Source organism: Schistocerca americana, chromosome 1, assembly GCF_021461395.2.
Source record: "Schistocerca americana isolate TAMUIC-IGC-003095 chromosome 1, iqSchAmer2.1, whole genome shotgun sequence".
NCBI classification, from domain to species: domain Eukaryota; kingdom Metazoa; phylum Arthropoda; class Insecta; order Orthoptera; family Acrididae; genus Schistocerca; species Schistocerca americana.
Window position 1 is genome coordinate 1125174435 of NC_060119.1, and position 19134 is coordinate 1125193568.

At 46.7% G+C, this 19134-nt stretch overlaps 1 protein-coding gene across 1 annotated transcript in view; it reads right to left on the minus strand.

The window, feature by feature from the left end:
- Window positions 1-14945, minus strand: part of LOC124596973 (mucin-7-like) — an 89906-nt gene extending 74961 nt beyond the window's left edge. The window contains exon 1 of the mRNA XM_047135908.1: window positions 14816-14945. The gene's annotated coding sequence lies outside the window, so the exon portion shown is untranslated. The remainder of the gene's footprint in view (window positions 1-14815) is intronic.
- Between the last annotated feature and the right edge of the window lie 4189 nt (window positions 14946-19134).

Consider the following 19134-nt stretch of genomic DNA (forward strand, 5'->3'; position numbering starts at 1 on the left):
AATTATTGCAGGTGCCAAACTCTTTTCTACTCTACTTGCAGTGTCGATTACAGTCAGTTCGCGTTTCTTCTTAATCCATGTGCAACGGCAAAAGTCGGAGTTAGAAAAGGGGGGACTTAGAGCATCATTTCCATATGAAGATTGTAGAAGAATTTAGTGTTAAATACACTGCTAGCCCCGGCTCCTCGCAGGATTCATCTGGGAAAATACAGATTGTGAAAAGAGTGTAAAATATCTAAATGTTTGAATAGTTGTCTACAGACTGATTGTGGGTGAACATCAAGTAATGTTCTCGGTACCAATTTTCCTGCAATAAATACTTTGTTTCAAATTGATAAGTTAAAGAAGAATCGTATTCTTACATTACTAACTGTAAATGTTCAAAATATATTGAGGTGCTGAAAACGTTCAGAAGCATTCGAACTGTGATGTTACAGCATAACATTCAAGGTCGGATGAACTGATCGAACTAGAAATGAAGACGAATCAATGATAAAAAGATTTCTAATGAAAAATATAACGAATTGAAGAGAGAGAGCCGACCAGGGTGGCCGAGAGGTTCTACGCTCAACAGTCTGGAACCGCGCGACCGCTACGGTCACAGGTTCGGATCCTGCCTCGGGCATGGGTGTGTGTGACGTCCTTAGGCTAGTTAGGTTTAAGTAGTTCTAAGTTCTAGGGGCCTGATGACCTCAGAAGTTAAGTCCCATAGTGCTCAGAGCCATTTGAACCATTCCTTTTTTTTAAAGACATAGAAGTTTTGTAGTGGAAGGAACGGTGAAAGGATAGAATCCCAGAAACAGGCGTAAATGTGCGTTCGTGGTTTGTTAACTTCCAAACAAGCAACTACGCAAAGAGCAAAAACAGCAGGGCTTAATTTTTTGAACAGATCAATTACGTTTCTTCCTGTTCAGATCTTCATCAACATGCACGCAAAAATAATACACTGAGGTGAAGAAAGTAATGGGATACCTTCTAATATCGTGGCGGAACACTTTTTGCCTGGCATATTGCAGCAACTCGACGTGGCATGGGCTCAACAAGTCGTTGGAAGTTCCCTGCAGAAAAATAGAGCCTTCCTGCCTCTTTAGCGGCTCAATGATTGCGAAAGTTCAAAGATGTTCAAATGTGTGTGAAATCTTATGGTACTTGACTGCTAAGGTCATCAGTCCCTAAGCTGACACACTACTTAACCTAATTATCCTAAGGACAAATACACACAGCTATGCCCGAGGGAGGACTGGACCAGCCGCAAAGTCCGTGACTGCAGCGCTTCAGACTGCTCGGCAAATCCCGCGCGGCCGGTTGCGAAAGTGTTGCCGACGCAGGATACAGTGCATAAACTGATCTCTGATCTCTCAGTTGTTGTTGTGGTCTTCAGTCCTGAGACTGGTTTGATGCAGCTCTCCATGCTACTCTGTCCTGTGCAAGCTTCATCTCACAGTACCTACTGCAACCTACATCCTTCTTAATCTAGTGTATTCATCTCTTGGTCTCCCTCTATGATTTTTACCCTCCACGCTGCCCTCCAATACTAAATTGGTGATCCCTTGATGCCTCAGAACATGTCCTACCAACCGATCCCTTCTTCTAGTCAAGTTCTACCAAAAACTTCTTCTCCCCAATCCTATTCAGCACCTCCTCATTAGTTATGTGATCTACCCATCTAACTTTTAGCATTCTTCTGTAGCACCACATTTGGAAATCTTCTATTCTCTTCTTGTCCAAACTATTTATCGTCCATGTTTCTTTCCATACATGGCTACACTCCATACAAATACTTTCAGAAATGACTTCCTGACACTTAAATCTATACTCGATGTTAACAAATTTCTCTTCTTCAGAAACGCTTTCCTTGCCGCTGACAGTATACATTTTATATCCTCTCTACTTCGACCATCGTCAGTCATTTTGCTCCCCAAATAGCAAAACTCCTTTCCTACGTTAAGTGTCTCATTTCCTGATCTTATTCCCGCAGCAGCACCTGACTTAATTGGACTACATTCCGTTATCCTCGTTTTGCTTTTGTTGATGTTCATCTTATATCCTCCTTTCAAGACACTATCCCTTCCGTTCAACTGCTCTTCCAAGGCCTTTGCTGTCTCTGACACCTCTCAATTATGACCCATAAATGTTGGAATATATTCATGTCAGGAGATCTGGGTGACTAAATCATTCCGTCAAATTGTCCAGAATGTTCTCCAAACCAAACGCGAACAATTGTGGCCCAGTGACACAGCACATTGTCATCCATAAGAATTGCATCATTGTTTGGGAACATGAAGTTCACGAATGGCTGCAAGTGGTCTCCACGTAGCCGAACGTAGCCATTTCCAGTGAATGAGCTTGGACCAGGGAACTCAGCACATTCCATGTAAACACAGTCCACGACATTACGGAACCACCACCAGCTTGCACGGTGACTCGTTGATAACTTGGGTCCCGAGCTTCTTGGCTCTGCACCACACTTGTGCAACACCATCAGCTCTTAGGAGCTGAAATCGGGACTCGATTGACCTGGCCACGATTTTCCAGTCATCTAGGGACCAACCGATATGGCCACAACCACAGGAGAGGCGATGCCGTGCTATTAGCAAAGGCAGCCAGGTCGGTCGTCTACTGTCATAGCCCATTAACACGAAATTGCGCCGCAATGTCCTAACGGATACGTTCGTCGTTAGTTCAAATGGTTCAAATGGCTCTGAGCACTATGGGACTTAACATCTGAGGTCATCAGTCCCCTAGAACTCTGAACTACTTAAGCCTAACTAACCTAAAGCCGCCGGCACACGGACCATGCATGCGAACGTTGAGCGTTGAGCGTGTCGAGTTTCTTACGTCATAGCGTGGAATAACATGTTCGGGAGTGTTTCCGAACGTGCAGAGCAATATCTGGCATGTCAGATATTCTGAGCGTGCGTCTGAGCGTTGACCAATGAGATGGCACAACGCCACCTACGTCACACGCACGCCGTCTCCCTTCAGAACAGAGTTGTGGGGCGCCATATTGGCAATCATTTCAAGCTTATACGTATACATGCCGTTTCTGAGCACCAGAAAATTGAAAATCACTGGAAAACGCGTTGTTAACTGATTGGTTCGTTCCAATTAAATAAAGAGAAACATCATATTCGTGGCAAAAGAATTATTGTAACTTGCGTATTATGAGCGTAGGCTATTTGAAGGCAGCCACACACTGAAGAACCACCCAAAACGCATTGTCCTTGGCACAATTTGCTATAATTAAATTTCAATCAGTAACATAGCCACGATGAAGGTTTCCAGCAAGGGTACGATAATATGATTAGATGCTAAGAATCTGATGTTGGTTTAGCGTAGTGAGAAGCGCCAAAGTCTCTTAATAAGTGTTTGCTGGGGCAGTGGTTCGCGACTGGACATTGCACTTTTTTTTTCCTAACATTGGCGTTTTTATTAGGTTTTGATACTTTATTATTAGTTTAATGTAAGTATATACTATAATATTTGATGTTATGTAAATATAAGTTCACCTTTTTTTGAGGGGTGACTTTGTTCGATTGGCTTAGTTTAAAGGACAGCTTGCGCTATTTGTATAAAGATATTTTGCTCCTTTTTCTTTTACGCTTCGTAATTCACGTGTTGCAAAGATTCTGCTACTGGGCAGGAACAGTGATCAAGACTGACCTTGGGGTTTTACTAAAATGTGGGAATGATGAAATAATGTTTATCTTATGCACATAAGTATACCAAATTTGTAACGCACTGTTTGTAACGGAACTTTTATAAGCCTGTGTCCTTATTGATTGGACATGGTACTTTCCCTTTCGTTGACGATGGAGGAAATGAGCGTTTTAGTAGAGCTAACGCGGGAAATTTACGCCCGCCCGTTGAGTAAACAGTGTGATTTACGAACTAGAAACATCCCTCAACTGCCGCTAGAGTGCGTTGCGATCGCGTATACCACGTTGGGGCCCACGTACCGTATGCACAAGTCGCATCGTTCCTGAGCGTTCAGCAGCACGTTGAACTTGGCACGCTCAACGTTAACGTTCGACAGCACGGTCCGTGTGCCGACGGCTAAAGTACGACACACACATCCACGCCCGAGGCAGGATTCGAACCTGCGACTGTAGATGTCGCACGGTTCCAAACTGAACCGCCTAGAACCGCTCGGCCACTCCGGCCGGCTCGTAGCTAGTCCCACAACGATTTCTGCGGTAATTTCATGCAGTGTTGCTTGCGAGTTGGCACTGAAAACTCTACGCAAACGCCACTGCTATCGGTTGTTAAGTGAAGACCCTCCGCCACTGCGCTGCCTGTGGTCAGAGCTAATGCCTGAGATCCGGTATTGTCCGACCACTCTTGACACTGTTGATCTCGGTATATTGAATTCCATAACAGTTTCCGAAATGGAATGTCCCATGCATCTAGTTTCAACTACCGTTCCGCGTTCAGCGTCTGTTAATGCCCGCCATGCTCCATAATCACTACGGAAACGTTTTCACAAAAATCATCTGAGTACAGATGACAGCTCCGTCTACGTACTGCCCTTTGTTGTTGTTGTGGTCTTCAGTCCTGAGACTGGTTTGATGCAGCTCTCCATGCTACTCTATCCTGTGCAAGCTTCTTCATCTCCCAGTACGTACTGTAGCTTACATCCTTCTGAATCTGCTTAATGTAGTCATCTCTTGGTCTCAGTTTACGATTTTTACCCTCCACGCTGCCCTCCAATACTAAATTGGTGATCCCCTGATACTGCCCTTATTTATCTTTTTTACGCGATACAACCCTCATATACAGGGTGGTCCATTGATAGTGACCGGGCCAAATATCTCACGAAATAAGCGTCAAACGAAAAAACTACAAAGAACGAAACTCGTCTAGCTTGAACGGGGAAACCAGTTGGCTCTCTAGGGTTGGCCCGATAGACGGCGCTGCCATAGGTCAAACGGATATCAACTGCGTTTCTTTAAATAGGAACCCCAAATTTTTATTACATATTTGTGTAGTACGTAAGGAATTATGAATGTTTAAGTTGGACCACTTTTTTCGTTTTGTGACAGATGCCGCTGTAATAGTCAGACGTATAAGTACGTGGTATCACATAACATTCCGCCAGTGCGGACGGTATTTGCTTTGTGATACATTACCTGTCTTAAAATGGACCGTTTACCAATTGCGGAAAACGTAGATATCGTGTTGTGTATCGCTATTGTGATCAAAATGCCCAACGGGCGTGTGCTGTATATGCTGCTCAGTATCCTGGACGACGTCGTCTGAGTGTCCGGACCGTTCGCCGGATAGTTACGTTAATCAAGAAAACAGGAAGTGTTCAGCCACATGTGAAATGTCAATCACGACCTGCAACACGTGATGATGCCCAAGTAGGTGTTTTAGTTGCTGTCTCGGCTAATCCGCACATCAGTAGCAGACAAACAGCGCGAGAATCGGGAATCTCGAAATCGTCGGTGTTGAGAATGCTACATAAACATAGATTGCACCCGTATCCATATTTCTATGCACCAGAAATTGCATGGCGACGACTGTGAACGTCGTGCACAGTTCTGCCACTGGGCACAAGAGAAATTATGGGACGATGACAGATTTTTTGCACGCGCTCTATTTAGCGACGAAGCGTCATTCACCAACAGCGGTAACGTAGCCCGGCATAATATGCACTATTGGGCAACGGAAAATCCACGAGTGTTCGACAAGTAGAACATCAGCGACCTTGGCGGGTTAATGTATGGTGCAGCATTATGGGAGGAAGGATAACTGGCCCCCATTTTATCGATGGCAATCTAAATGGTGCAATGTATGCTGATTTCCTACGTAATGTTCTACTGATGTTACTACAAGATGTTTCACTGCATGGCAGAATGGCGACGTACTTCCAACATGATGAATGTCGGGCATATATCTCGCGTGCGGTTGAAGCGGTATTGAATAGCATATTTCATGACAGGTGGATTGGTTGTCGGAGCACCATACCATGGCTTGCACGTTCACCGGATCTGATGTCCCCGGATTTCTTTCTGTGGGGAAAGTTGAAGGAGATTTGCTCTCGTGATCCTCCGACAACGCCTGACAACATGCGTCAGTACATTGTTAATGCATGCGCGAACATTACGGAAGGCGAACTAGTCGCTGTTGAGAGGAATGTCGTTACACGTATTGCCGAATGCACTGAGGTTGACGGACATGATTTTGAGCATTTATTGCATTAATGTGGTATTCACAGGTAATAACGCTGTAACAGCATGCTTTTTCATAAATGAAAGGTACATGTATCACATTGTAACAACCGAAATAAAATGTTCAAACGTACCTGCGTTCTGCATTTTAATTTAAAAAACCTACCTGTTACGAGCTGCTTGTCTAAAATTGTGAGACATATGTTTGTGACTATTACTATCACAAAGCGAAAAAAGTGGTCCAACTAAAACATTCATATTTCGTTACGTACTACACTACTATGTAATAAAAAATGGGGGTTGCTATTTAAAAAAACTCAGTTGATATCCGTTTGACCTATGGCAGCGCAGTCTAGCGGGCCAACCATAGCGCCAACTGGTTTCCCCCTTCAAGCTAGACGAGTTTCATTCTTTGTAGTTTTTTCGTTTGACGCTTATTTCGTGAGATATTTGGCCCGGTCACTATCAATGGACCACCCTGTATATGGCCATATCCTGTCCCATGCCTTTTGTCACATTGTAGCAGTATAAGTAGTTCCCCCGTCGGAAGGCGCAGTATACTGGGTGTTCCAGGAGGAATGATCAATGTTCTGCGATATGCCTGGAACGATAGATCCTAGGAAAGTCGAGTAAAATACTTAACTGAAGAGCTCTGAGTACATCTTCATCTTCGATACTGTGAAGCAAATTTATTTTACTGCAAGCTGTTTCCTTTTCATTTCTTGGGAGAACGTAGTACGGACCAAAATAAGAAAAATTTTTCTGTTAACATGGGCACTAAAATGCATACCTTAAAAGTTATGAGCACATGTTCTCTGCAAGAGATAAGTTTCACATTAGATGAACGAGTGCCCATAGCTCAAGGTTGCTTGGTTGGTTCGTGGGAGGGGACCAAACCGTGAGGTCAGCGGTCCGAGCGGATTAAGGAAGGATGGGGAAGGAAGTAGGCCGTGCCCTATCAAGGGAACCCTCCGGCATTTGCCTGAAGCGATTTCGGGAAATCCCAGAAAACCTAAATCAGGATGGACATGACGCGGGTTTGAACCGTCGCCTTCCCGAATGCGAGTCCAGTGTGCTAACCACTGCGCCACCTCGCTCGGTAGCTTCTAAGCTATGCACTTTAGGGCGCATGTTTATTGGACATTCCTTATCTCAAGACATAGCTTGTAGTTCAAATGGTTCAAATGGCTCTGAGCACTATGGGAGTTAACTTCTGAGGTCATCAGTCGCCTAGAACTTAGAACTACTTAAACCTAACTAACCTAAGGACATCACAAACATCCATGCCCGCGGCAGGATTCGAAACTGCGACCGTAGCGGTCGCGCGGTTCCAGACGGTAGCGCCTAGAACCGCTCGGCCACTCCGGCCGGCCTCTTTGGAACACCCTGTGCATGTATATGAAGTGTGCACCTACCGGAATTAGATCTGGGGTGCTTGTTTTTCTCGAGAAAAATTCTGTCTGGCCAGGGTTCTGATTCTAAGTGCGGTTCATCACACAGTTTTAAACCGTTTGAAAATGAAAGCAATAAATAAGACACTAAAGTCTCAAGCTCAGATTAAGTGAATTCTCCATCGGTTCGTGACACGACGTCCTAATTCTGGCAACATTAGGAAGGAAACACTTTCCTGTTGTTCCGTAAATACTCTATTGTCAGTTTCCTCACAAACCGGCTTTCAGCTTCGTAGTCCATCGTTAAATGCCAACTTAATATCGGTACAACAGATAAAATGGCGTGCAATTTGCGCAAATAGACATTCATAAGACGGAGTGATACAGAAGTTTGCAAAGAAAAATTTGCTTTCTTACATGGATCTTGATACTTTTAACAAAATACACTCCTGGAAATGGAAAAAAGAACACATTGACACCGGTGTGTCAGACCCACCATTCTTGCTCCGGACACTGAGAGAGGGCTGTACAAGCAATGATCACACGCACGGCACAGCGGACACACCAGGAACCGCGGTGTTGGCCGTCGAATGGCGCTAGCTGCGCAGCATTTGTGCACCGTCGCCGTCAGTGTCAGCCAGTTTGCCGTGGCATACGGAGCTCCATCGCAGTCTTTAACACTGGTAGCATGCCGCGACAGCGTGGACGTGAACCGTATGTGCAGTTGACGGACTTTGAGCGAGGGCGTATAGTGGGCATGCGGGAGGCCGGGTGGACGTACCGCCGAATTGCTCATCACGTGGGGCGTGAGGTCTCCACAGTACATCGATGTTGTCGCCAGTGGGCGGCGGAAGGTGCACGTGCCCGTCGACCTGGGACCGGACCGCAGCGACGCACGGATGCACGCCAAGACCGTAGGATCCTACGCAGTGCCGTAGGGGACCGCACCGCCACTTCCCAGCAAATTAGGGACACTGTTGCTCCTGGGGTATCGGCGAGGACCATTCGCAACCGTCTCCATGAAGCTGGGCTACGGTCCCGCACACCATTAGGCCGTCTTCCGCTCACGCCCCAACATCGTGCAGCCCGCCTCCAGTGGTGTCGCGACAGGCGTGAATGGAGGGACGAATGGAGACGTGTCGCTTCAGCGATGAGAGTCGCTTCTGCCTTGGTGCCAATGATGGTCGTATGCGTGTTTGGCGCCGTGCAGGTGAGCGCCACAATCAGGACTGCATATGACCGAGGCACACAGGGCCAACATCCGGCATCATGGTGTGGGGAGCGATCTCCTACACTGGCCGTACACCACTGGTGATCGTCGAGGGGACACTGAATAGTGCACGGTACATCCAAACCGTCATCGAACCCATCGTTCTACCATTCCTAGACCGGCAAGGGAACTTGCTGTTCCAACAGGACAATGCACGTCCGCATGTATCCCGTGCCACCCAACGTGCTCTAGAAGGTGTAAGTCAACTACCCTGGCCAGCAAGATCTCTGGATCTGCCCCCCATTGAGCATGTTTGGGACTGGATGAAGCGTCGTCTCACGCGGTCTGCACGTCCAGCACGAACGCTGGTCCAACTGAGGCGCCAGGTGGAAATGGCATGGCAAGGCGTTCCACAGGACTACATCCAGCATCTCTACGATCGTCTGAATGGGAGAATAGCAGCCTGCATTGCTGCGAAAGGTGGATATACACTGTACTAGTGCCGACATTGTGCATGCTCTGTTGCCTGTGTCTATGTGCCTGTGGTTCTGTCAGTGTGATCATATGGTGTATCTGACCCCAGGAATGTGTCAATAAAGTTTCCCCTTCCTGGGACAATGAATTCACGGTGTTCTTATTTCAATTTCCAGGAGTGTATAAAAAATAAACTGTAATCTTAATTTGCATAATTTTAACTTCATTTAATAGAGAGGAAATAGGAAATGTTTTCGATCACTTAAAACTAAGGTGTCATCCTTTTTCAAGTGTTTACTGCTTTCAAATACACTCCTGGAAATGGAAAAAAGAACACATTGACACCGGTGTGTCAGACCCACCATACTTGATCCGGACACTGCGAGAGGGCTGTACAAGCAATGATCACACGCACGGCACAGCGGACACACCAGGAACCGCGGTGTTGGCCGTCGAATGGCGCTAGCTGCGCAGCATTTGTGCACCGCCGCCGTCAGTGTCAGCCAGTTTGCCGTGGCATACGGAGCTCCATCGCAGTCTTTAACACTGGTAGCATGCCGCGACAGCGTGGACGTGAACCGTATGTGCAGTTGACGGACTTTGAGCGAGGGCGTATAGTGGGCATGCGGGAGGCCGGGTGGACGTACCGCCGAATTGCTCAACACGTGGGGCGTGAGGTCTCCACAGTACATCGATGTTGTCGCCAGTGGTCGGCGCAAGGTGCACGTGCCCGTCGACCTGGGACCGGACCGCAGCGACGCACGGATGCACGCCAAGACCGTAGGATCCTACGCAGTGCCGTAGGGGACCGCACCGCCACTTCCCAGCAAATTAGGGACACTGTTGCTCCTGGGGTATCGGACCATTCGCAACCGTCTCCATGAAGCTGGGCTACGGTCCCGCACACCGTTAGGCCGTCTTCCGCTCACGCCCCAACATCGTGCAGCCCGCCTCCAGTGGTGTCGCGACAGGCGTGAATGGAGGGACGAATGGAGACGTGTCGTCTTCAGCGATGAGAGTCGCTTCTGCCTTGGTGCCTATGATGGTCGTATGCGTGTTTGGCGCCGTGCAGGTGAGCGCCACAATCAGGACTGCATACGACCGAGGCACACAGCGCCAACACCCGGCATCATGGTGTGGGGAGCGATCTCCTACACTGGCCGTACACCACTGGTGATCGTCGAGGGGACACTGAATAGTGCACGGTACATCCAAACCGTCATCGAACCCATCGTTCTACCATTCCTAGACCGGCAAGGGAACTTGCTGTTCCAACAGGACAATGCACGTCCGCATGTATCCCGTGCCACCCAACGTGCTCTAGAAGGTGTAAGTCAACTACCCTGGCCAGCAAGATCTCCGGATCTGTCCCCCATGGAGCATGTTTGGGACTGGATGAAGCGTCGTCTCACGCGGTCTGCACGTCCAGCACGAACACTGGTCCAACTGAGGCGCCAGGTGGAAATGGCATGGCAAGCCGTTCCACAGGACTACATCCAGCATCTCTACGATCGTCTCCATGGGAGAATAGCAGCCTGCATTGCTGCGAAAGATGGATATACACTGTACTAGTGCCGACATTGTGCATGCTCTGTTGCCTGTGTCTATGTGCCTGTGGTTCTGTCAGTGTGATCATGTGATGTGTCTGACCCCAGGAATGTGTCAATAAAGTTTCCCCTTCCTGGGACAATGAATTCACGGTGTTCTTATTTCAATTTCCAGGAGTGTATTTACAGTAATGTCAGTTCCTTACTTTTCTCGATAGTATAGAAAACGTCACAACCTGCATCGAATGGACGGATTTCTGTTAAAAGATATTCTATACAAGGCTGAGTCTCCAGATTTCCTCGTTTTCAAAAAAATGGTTCAAATGGCTCTGAGCACTATGGGACTCAACTGCTGAGGTCATTAGTCCCCTAGAACTTAGAACTAGTTAAACCTAACTAACCTAAGGACATCACAAACATCCATGCCCGAGGCAGGATTCGAACCTGCGACCGTAGCGGTCTCGCGGTTCCAGACTGCAGCGCCTTTAACCGCACGGCCACTTCGGCCGGCTTCCTCGTTTTCCGGTAGCCTAATTCATTCCGCTCTTTCTCAGTGAACCAACGCATATACTGTATACTCTTACACAGCTCTCGGAGGTAGTTCATACACACCACTTTCCACCGAAATTTTAATTGTGTTTTCGCTTTTGAATAATAATTTAACTATGCTGTTGTTATTAAAAAAGGCTGGTCCTTGGTTGCAAGGCTAACTTCTTCGCAAGGTTGTCTGAAACTTTTTTAACATATAGGATAGTGCTCCAGTTTTTTGTAGCTACTGTCACATTTTCGTCGGGCATGGTGGTTGCCCTCATATTAGTTTCATTATCCGAATCAGACTGTCTAACCGAATTACAGACGTTTGGACTTACCGATTCCAGAATGGTAACACAGTGTTCTATAGAAAAGAAAGGTGCGTAAAATTACACCACTTCTATCTGCTGGCCAGCAGGAACCAGTCATTAGTTTTAAAAACTGTTGCATTGTCCCGTATTCTAGTAAAACTTCAGGTACCCGTGCAAAACAGCTAGATTTTTAACTGTACACCTGCGTTTAGAAAAACAACAGCATAGCTTAAGTATTGTTCAGCAGTCAAGACAGAAGGCAACTTTTGATGCTGATCATTTAATCACGGCTATGACAATTACGTTATCAGAACATGAAAGAAGATGCTTAACTGCGATGTAAAGCAGAAAGACAACTCCACCGGAATTATTTGATATCAATAAACATATGACAAAGAATGTCAGTTTAGTTATGAACGGAGAAACACAATTTCCTTCTTCCTCTCTATTAAGCCAGGTTTCTATTACGAAAATTTAGATTACAATAGTAAATTCAGTTTTTCATTTCTTGTTACATGTAATACTATCCGTATAATACTTTCGTCTGTAAACCTCATTACCTCATCATTTTATGTATCTGCAGTATGTGTGTCTGATTTCTGACGGACACACGAAATGTGGGAGGGAGTGTCACAAAAATGACACAGGATTTGGGCTGGAAACAGTTAAAAGAAAGGCGTTTTTCGCTGCGACGGAATCTTCTCACGAAATTGCAAACACCAACTTTCTCCTCCGAATGCGAAAATATTTTGTTGACACCGACCTGCATACGGAGGAACGATCACCACGATGAAATAAGGGATATCAGAGCTCGTCCTGAAAGATATAGGTGTTCATTCTTTCCGCGCGCTATACGAGATTGGAATAATAAAGAATTGTGAAAGTGGTTCCATGAACCCTCTGCCAGGCACTTAAATGTGTTTTGCAGAGTATCCATGTAGATGTAGATGTAGATGTAGATGTAGATTATATCTATGGCCTCGACATTCTGTTGCCGCCTGATGAAGTTCTAAGAAGGCGAGAGCCGCTTTGTTATGAGACATCACGCATTGGACAAGTATGTGCCGCAAAAGTGGGTTACGGATAGAAAAGACACACCGTGGATTAACAGCGCAATTCGGAGAATGCTCAGGAAGCAAAGGCAGTTGCACTCGCGGTACAAGAAGGATCGGAAGAATGAGGACGGGCAAAAGTTAGTAGAGATTCGTGCTGCTATAAAAAGAGCGATGCGCGAAGCATTCAACCACTACCACCGTCATACCTTAGCAAAAGATCTTGCTGAAAATCCAAGGCCGGCCGAAGTGGCCGTGCGGTTAAAGGCGCTACAGTCTGGAACCGCAAGACCGCTACGGTCGCAGGTTCGAATCCTGCCTCGGGCATGGTTGTTTGTGATGTCCTTAGGTTAGTTAGGTTTAACTAGTTCTAAATTCTAGGGGACTAATAACCTCAGCAGTTGAGTCCCATAGTGCTCAGAGCCATTTTTTTGAAAATCCAAGGAAATTCTGGTCTTATGTAAAATCGGTAAGCGGGTCGAAGGCTTCCATCCAGTCACTCACTGATCAGTCTGGCCTGGCAACGGAAGACAGCAAAACGAAAGCTGAAATTTTAAATTTAGCATTTGAGAAATCTTTCACGCAGGAGGATCGTAGAAACATACCGCCGTTTGAGCCTCCTACAGACTCCCGTATGGAGGACATAGTGATAGACATCCCTGGGGTTGTGAAGCAGCTGAATGGGTTGAAAATAAATAAATCGCCAGGTCCTGATGGGGTTCCAATTCGGTTTTACAGAGAGTACTGTACTGCACTGGCTCCTTACTTAGCTTGCATTTATCTCGAATCTCTTGCCCAACGTAAAGTCCCGAGCGACTGGAAAAAAGCGCAGGTGACGCCTGTATATAAGAAGGGTAGAAGGACGGATCCTCAAAATTACAGACCAATATCCTTAACATCCGTTTGTTACAGGATTCTCGAACATATGCTCAGTTCGAATATGATGAATTTCCTTGACACAGAGAATTTGCTGTCCATGCATCAGCACGGCTTTAGAAAGCATCGCTCCTGCGAAACGCAACTCGCCCTTTTTCCCACATGATATCTTGCGAACCACGGAGGAAAGGTATCAGACGGATGCCATATTCCCTGACTTCCGGAAAGAGTTTGACTCGGTGCCCCACTGCACACCCCTAACTAAGGTACGAGCATATGGGATTGGTTCCCAAGTATGTGAGTGGCTCAAAGACTTCTTAAGTAATAGAACCCAGTACGTTGTCCTCGATGGTGAGTGCTCATCGGAGGTGAGGGTATCATCTGGAGTGCCCCAGGGAAGTGTGGAAGGTCCGCTGTTGTTTTCTATCTACATAAATGATCTTTTGGATAGGGTGGATAGCAATGTGCGGCTGTTTGCTGATGATGCAGTGGTGTACGGGAAGGTGTCGTCGTTGAGTAACTGTAGGAGGATACATGATGCCTCGGACAGGATTTGTGATTGGTGTAAAGAATGGCAGCTAACTCTAAATATAGATAAATGTAAATTAATGCAGATGAATAGGAAAAAGAATCCTGTAATGTTCGAATACTCCATTAGTAGAGTAGCGCTTGACACAGTCATTTTACAGAAGCTCTCCAGCGAAACTTGCAGAACTAGCACTCCTGAAAATATCCTTTCTTCAGGAGTGCTAGTTCTGCAAGTTTCGCAGGAGAGCTTCTGTAAAGTTTGGAAGATAGGAGACGAGGTACTGGCAGAAGTAAAGCTGTGAGGACGGGGCATGGGTCGTGCTTGGGTAGCTCAGTTGGTAGAGCACTTGCCCGCGAAAGGCAAAAATCCCGAGTTCGAGTCTCGGTCTGGCACACAGTTTTAATCTGCCAGGAAGTTTCATTAGAGAAGCAGCATTTGTGGCTGACTGCAGTAAAATTTTGCTGCCGCCAACTTACATTTCGCGGAAAGACCACAAAGGTAAGATGAGAGAGATCAGGGCTCGTACAGAGGCATATAGGCAGTCATTTTTTCCTCGTTCTGTTTGGGAGTGGAACAGGGAGAGAAGATGCTAGTTGTAGTACGAAGTACCCTCCGCCACGCACCGTGGATTCCGGAGTGCGTATGTAGATGTAGGTAGAAACATATAACGTTTGCAGAGCTTAAGGAATCGTTTGCTTCATAATCTAAAGGTTAGACTTACTTGACTACAGCAAATCATCTATTACGCAAGCAGCAGTCGCCGGCGCGACCGTTCGCGGCACGAACAGCTGCGACCCTCCAGCTGCTGGAGTTCTGCGCGTCCAACGGCTCATGGCTGCAACAGACTCCCTGCAGCCCAGGACTGAACGGCCGCGCCCTGACCTAAGCCGCCAGCGGCAGCTGGTACGGGCTAACTCCGACGCTGCCCCCTCCCGCCTCCCCGCTCATCGCCAACGAGCCGCCGTGCCAAATCTGGCGAAAACATCGATCACTGCAGCCGCGTTAACCCGCCTCACCGTACCGGCGGTTCTCCCGCAATACGACGCGCACCGATGCGTTTTCAGGACTCCGTTACGTACCTGCGACCGAAAATACTGCATGGCTTCATCACCACTTCAAACATGTCTCACATGTAATTAATCCACTAGTGTGTGTGTGCATGTGTGTGTGTGTGTGTGTGTGTGTGTGTGTGTGTGTGTAGTTTGTGAAGTGTTACGAAACGATGTGTGTATAGTGTGTGCAGTGACTGGTAGTGAAATATGATTGAACAATGTGGCATTACATTATTTAATACATTATTTGTAAAAAACGTATTATATACCTGGAGTAAATCTAATGGTTGTCTCTAACTACACTACTGGCCATTAAAATTGCTACACCAAGAAGAAATACAGATGATAAACGGGTATTCATTGGACAAATATATTATACTAGAACTGACATGTGATAACGTTTTCGCGCAATTTGGGTGCATAGATCCTGAGAAATCAGTACCCAGAACAACCACCTCTGGCCGTACTGAAAGTTTACCGTCTAACCTCCTTGCCTAGGGACGCCAGATGAAAGTGGATGTCGTCAAGCCCTGAATGAAAATTGCGCAACGGATAACTGGGGTGGGGAGCTTGATAGCGCTACCTAGAGAGCGTGCCCTTTCTGTACGATACTAGGCAAGGGGCTGGAGGGTTCACACGCTGATGTGTGGGTCCCTGCATTCTATAGCTTTTATTTTAAATAAATTCCTTTAACTTGACTTCTTTGTGATTTTTAAGGTATGTTAAAGATTGATGACAGTTGATTACCTATTTATTTCAAACATTATCACTTGACTTTACAGAGATTGCAGCAATTGTTTCAGTTTACAGACATTACAATTTAACAACTTATAGCTCGGGTATGTTATATACTAATCTGCACGCACATTTCTACGGGTAAGACGGAATTGCGTTGGCCAAATGTATACCACCAAAGTCTCCCAATATTTTACATAGGACATTCACTATGTGAGGAGGATAACGGGCAAACTGGGGACCAGATACTTTAACACAGGGGTCAAATTTCCGGGATTAAACGAGCACATTCGTTTCGTCACACAAGCCGAAGCTGGAAATAAGAGAATTAGTAAAAATATTCAAATACCTTTCTTCCATGCGTGAACATTGAGACAGACGCACTGAGGGCACGTCTGCTCACTTACCCGTCTTTTGTAACACTCCCCTCATCGAATATGGCGGGAACCCGGATGTCTTCCTGGGCCCCGGTGGAGGGGGTGGTCGAACCACTTGGCCGTGACCAACCTCTCCACCCCAAATCTTGTGACACTGGAAAGTCTTTGACTTTTACCTGCCTGTGCTGTCTCTCTGATCCCATACCCAGGCGTAAGGTTGGCACTACTATACTACAGAACTACTTCCCAACAAAGATTTGGCCACGCTTTACGGAAAGGTGGGACGAGGATTAGGAAACTTCATGTGCAGATTCACATTCACGTACAAGAAATGCATAATACACAACACATATAAATACGTATTATGAAGCCTGACACATTTCTTTCCACCCGTCCACATGGGTTTGGTTGCACCCGCGGCCTGCCGCGTCGTGTAATAAAATTGCCTGCGGAGCCGCCTCTGTTTCTATTTCCCGGTGCGAGCGAGCAGCGAAACCTACTGCTTATAGAGCGGAAACTACTGTACCGTTTCTGTACTAACGGCGTTGATACGCCTGGGCATTGAGTCAAACAGAGCTTGGATGGCGTGTACATGTACTGCTGCCCATGCAGCTCCAACACGATACCACAGTTCATCAAGAGTAGTGACTGGCGTATTGTGACCATCCAGTTGCGCGGCCACCATCCACCAGATGTTTTCAGTTGGTGAGAGATCTGGAGAATGTGCTGGCCAGGCCAGCAGTCGAACATTTTCTGTATCCAGAAAGGCCCATACAGGACCTGCAACATGCGGTCGTGCATGCGGTTCATTGGAAGCATCCTACGGAAATGCAGTCCGAAAACAAAGGAAGTAGATTACAAAATGGTTCAAATGGCTCTGTGCACTATGGGACTTAACTTCTGAGGTCATCAGTCCCCTAGAACTTAGAACTACTTAAACCTAACTAACCTAAGGACATCACAAACATCCATGCCCGAGGCAGGATTCGAACCTGCGATCGTAGCGGTCGCGCGGTTCCAGACTGCAGAGCCTAGAACCTGTCGGCCACCACGGCCGGCGAAGTAGGTTACAGTACACTTTTTCGCCCACTGCTTGAATACTGCTCACTGGTGTGGTATCCATACCAGATTGGGTTGATAGAAGAGATAGAGAAGATCCAACGGAGAGCAGTGCGCTTCGTTACAGGATCATTTAGTAATCGCGAAAGCGTTACGGAAATGACATGTAAACTTCAGTGGAAGACTCTGCAAGAGAGACGCTCAGTAGCTCGGTACGGGCTTTTGTTGAAGTTTCGAGAACATACCTTCACCGAGGAGTCAAACAGTATATTGCTCCCTCCTACGTTCATCTCACGAAGAGACGATGATGATAATATCAGAGAGATTAGAGCCCACGCAGAGACATACCGACAATCTGTCTTTCCACGAACAATACGAGACTGGAATAGAAGGGAGAACCGATAGGTGTACTCAAGGTACTCTCCGCCACACACCGTCAGGTGACTTGCGGAGATGGATGTAGATGTAGATGACTGCACGTATGTACGTCAGTCTGATGATTCGACCTATTGTGTACTATTCATGAACAGCATTCCCAGGGGTATTTTTCAACAGGATAACGCTCTCCCACTTACTGCTGTTGTAACCGACGATGCTCTACAATGTGTTCAAATGTTGCCTTGGCGTGCTCGATACCAGACATGTCTCCAATCGAGCACCTATGGGACATCATTGGATGGCATCTTCAGTGTCATCGACAAACAGCATTAACCATCTCGGTATTGACTATGTAACAGACCTGTAACTCCATCCCACAAACTGACATCTGCCATTTGCACAACGCAGGCGGATGCACCAGTTATCAGTCAACAGTATTTTGCAGTGTCTTATCTCGCACTTACATTAACCTGCTGAGGCGTAGCGCCGTATACCGATCCTGCCTTGAGGCGGTTAAGTACGAGATGTGTCTCAGAGCTGGATAGTGACAGATGGTGACGTGAGACTGGACGCGCACGTAGTTTATGTATCAGCCGATAGAGGACAGTATTGGATAGGGGACTATGATTTAATTTCGATTGAGCCCACTAGAATGCACTAAAGTAATAAAATGTTTTTCATAAACTGTTCTATTATTTTCATAAAGTGTTACGTCTTTTGTGCATATAAAATGTTATAAAGGTCTTTTAGCAGTATGAATGATGCGTGAGTGTGGTTTAAGGTTAATATGCAGATAATTTACGAGTTATGCATGCGGTTGTGCAGTATCCTTCGGAAATGTAGGGTTTCGCAGGGAATGAGGGGTATAGCCACGGGTCACAACACACCTGAAATGTAACGTCCACTGTTCAAAGTGCCGTCAATGCGAACAAGAGGTGACCGAGACGTGTACCCAATGGCAGCCCATACCATCACGCCGAGTGATGTGCCAGTATGGCGATGATGAATACTGGCTTCCAATGTGCGTTCACCGCGATGTCGCCAAACACGGATGCGACCATCATGATTCTGTAAACACAACATGGATTCATCCGAAAAAATGACGTTTTGTCATTGGTGCACCCAGGTTCGTCGCTGAGTATACCACCGCAGGCGCTCGTGTCTGTGATGCAGCGTCAAGGGTAACCACAGCCATGGTCTCCGAGCTGATAGCCCGTGCTGCTGCAAACGTTGTCGAACTGTTCGTGCAGATGGTTGTCTTGCAAACGTCCCCTTCTATTGACTCAAGGATCGAGACGTGGCCGCACGATCCGTTACAGTCATGCGGATAAGATACCTGTAGTCTCGAATGCTAGTGATACGAGGTCGTTGGGATCCAGCACGGCGTTCCGTATTACTCTCCTGAACCCACCGATTCAATATTCTGTAACAGTCGTTGG